Raw genomic sequence first — 3,403 nt, forward strand, 5'->3', positions numbered from 1 at the left:
GGCAATTCTTTCCCGCTGCTCCGCATTGGCCCCAGAATACGTCTTAACACATGACGCCAGTCAATGGGATTGCCACATTCAATGAACACTTGACCATCTCTGGACTAGAGGGTTAATCCTGAAACCAGCAAATGACTTTGGGTTTACTTATAGGATATGTTTCCTCTGGCAACCACACAGAATCATCTATAAATATCACCTCTGCGGGTGGATGGGAGCAGCATGGATAATATAAAATATCCGATGGTCCCACTGCCGTGATACCTGCACCAAAGTAAATTCACTATTTCTTCAGAAATGGATTACAAAAAGTCACTCATTATCAGCTTTCTAGTTAATTTCAAAATCACAGAGGGATTCCTACAATTTGGGTTGACAGTCAAGTAAATGGCACATAGCAGGTACTTATCAAGTACTTTTGAGTGAATGAATGCATGAATGAATGAAGAATGAATGAAATTAAAGCTCTTGCAGTTTTTCTCAATGTCACCAATACTCTGTATTTCTTGCTGAAACTTTAGAATAACTTTGATAACTTTTGTCAAGTGAAAGCCTTCTCTCTACAAGCTGCAACATGTAGGTGATGAGTTTTTGCCATGGAAACATTTTCCACCCCCGCAAACCAAGCCACCACCCTCTTTTTCTGGAAGCACATCTCTCTCAGGGTGAGACTTTGCAAGAAGGGTGCCAACCCCCCCCAGAGGTGAGAGTTACAGCTGCTTTACCTCCCTGTCGCCCCACATGCCAAGGTGCATGGGGACGAGGTGGGAGGCCCTACCCAGGGCAGAACATGTGGGTCATTAACTTTGCAAACTGACTTTTGGAACAGCTGTAGTCTATTGAGCTTTGGCGTGTATTCACTTATCTCTTTCCCAGTATGTTTCCTCTCCCAGTTGTCTTTGCTTTGACTTATTGTGGGACCAGGGTGTAGCTCCTGAGATGCTCTGCAGGATGAGACAATTGAGTGTGTTGTGAGGCTTGATACAAATGGACCACCAGCCGGCACATGGGAGCCAACTGCCTCAGTGCACGCTTGGACCTGCCTGGTGAGGGTTTGGCATCTAGGTAAGCAGCATTCATACATCCACCTGGAGAGAGTCACCAGCATTGGCTAACGTTGCCCATGGGTTCCAGAGACTCTGAGTGACCCTGGGTTTGCTGGCAGTCTTCATCCTCCCTTTCTTGCCATCCCTGGCCCCCAACCTGGGTTGCAAGGACGTCATCCCCCAGGGTGAAGTGTGGAGGCGGCAGTTGGTAGGAATGAGCGTGGAGTGGAAGAGGAAGAATACTTTCTCTTGAAGGCACTGGATATCATAGAATTCTACACGCCTCGGAGGAAAGGGATGCTAATGAGTGTCCAGTCCAGCATCTCATTTCAAAAAAGAGGAAACCAGACCCAGAGTGGGGAGGTGGCATGTGAAGTTACAGAGCTCATTTTTGAGAAAACCAGGACTGTAATCCAGGTGTCCTGAAACCCTGCTTGTCCCAGGGTTACATGCTGCTCCAGGATGGACAGTGAATGTTCGTTTGAGGTTCTCTTGAGAGTATCCATAGTCGCTTATGAAACCCTGGGGACTCAAGTTGGGCCAGGCAAACTGTGAGGCTGTTGGAATTGGCCTTGGATTTCTGGGTAAACGCCCTTCATCATCACCTTTTCAAGGCTCTGCATTCCTACCGAACTGGAAAATTTCGTGCATTTCAAAATAGTTTACAAATATTTACCATGTCATTTAATCCCTCAAACAATTTTAGGGCACAGCTATTTCTTCTATTTTGTAGACGAGAAAACTGAAGCCCAAAGATGGGAACTTGTTCAAAGTCACACAAATAGTGAGCAGCTAGGTGGGAACCAGCCATGCGGCCTTGTTCCTCTCTTGCAGGGCATCCCGCTAGGTCCCCCTGCACTTGTCAGTTGCATGAGACTTCCTATATAGATGGTCAGTGATGGCTTCTCCATGGGGTCGGGGGATAAGGGTTATAATCTCTTTTAAACCTTAAGACCTGGGGCTTCCCTGGTGGCTCAGTGGTTGGGAATCTGCCTGCTAATGCAGGGGACACGGGTTCGAGCCCCGGTCTGGGAAGATCCCACATGCCGCGGAGCAACTAGACCCCGTGAGCCACAACTGCTGAGCCTGCGCGTCTGGAGCCTGTGCTCCGCAACAAGAGAGGCCGCGACAGTGAGAGGCCCGCGCACCGCGATGAAGAGTGGCCCCCGCTCGCCGCAACTAGAGAAAGCCCTCGCGCAAAAACCAAGACCCAACACAGCAAAAGTAAATAAATAAATAGCTGCTATTAAAAAACAAAACAAAACCTTAAGACCTGATCTCCTTTGGACTTCTCATGGCCTGAAGTAGACATCCTGTTTCTTTCAGGGCGTTTTAGAGTTCAAGGACTGATGGAGGACATTTCCTCTTATGCACTGAAAATTAGAGTCTTACTGTCATACTAATGGGGTTGAGACCAGCTCTGCCACTTAGAAGCTGTGTGACCTGGGGAAAGTTATTAAACCTCTCCGAGCCTCTATTTCTTCATACAGAAATTAGTATGTTGGAAGTTTATTGCGGAGAGTTTCTGGGATCAGCACGTGAGGCGGAAGGGAAGGAACTAGGATCAGACCTGGGCAGAAGCGGACTGCGGTCTACTGCACGCAGAGCTCTAAAGCTGGTATAGCCCCGCAGAGCTGTCCTGAGTTGGGGTGATGGGTCCAGGGCTTTAAGGCCCCATATTGACCACTCATGGGATGTGGGGCTTGACCTTGGGTGAATTTGGCTTTTTTCAGCCAAGTGTAATTCCAGAGAGATCTGAGAGATGGCAAATGAGCCCTTCACTCTTGAAGGGGGATCGGGGCGATGCAATACTTTGTTGTGCCGTTCTAGGACTAAATAAAATAATGGGGATATACATATAGCACAGGGGTGAGAATGGAAGTGTCCAGTGGACATCAGGTCCTTTCTCCTTCCCCAACCTCTTTCGCCTGGTTAAAGACCCTCTGCTTGTCTTCCAGCTAAATCTACAGGGGGCAGAATCCACAGACCTCACAGAGACCTCAGAGGACCAGAGGGCAGACACCTCACTGGAGAACCTGCTTCCATTCGACAACCTGGCCTGGACTACTTGCTGTGGGACGTGGAAGGGTGTGCATGTGCGTACACGTGTGTGTGTGTGTGTGTGTGTGTGTGTGTGTGTGTGTGTGTGTGTGTACGTGTGTGTCTGGTGTCTGGGCATCTCTGCCAAATTACCTATAAGCTCCCAGGACAGGAATCATTTCTATTATTTCATGCTTATCTCCCAAGTAATTCCTTAGCTTAGTGTTGCAGGTCCCAGTGGATATTTGTAAACAAGATTTAAATCTCTTTTTTGTTTATCTGCTTCAAAACATGCTATACAGCATACATATTTACGA

This window comes from Lipotes vexillifer, unplaced genomic scaffold, assembly GCF_000442215.2.
Source record: "Lipotes vexillifer unplaced genomic scaffold, Lipotes_vexillifer_v1.1 scaffold1275, whole genome shotgun sequence".
NCBI lineage: Eukaryota > Metazoa > Chordata > Mammalia > Artiodactyla > Lipotidae > Lipotes > Lipotes vexillifer.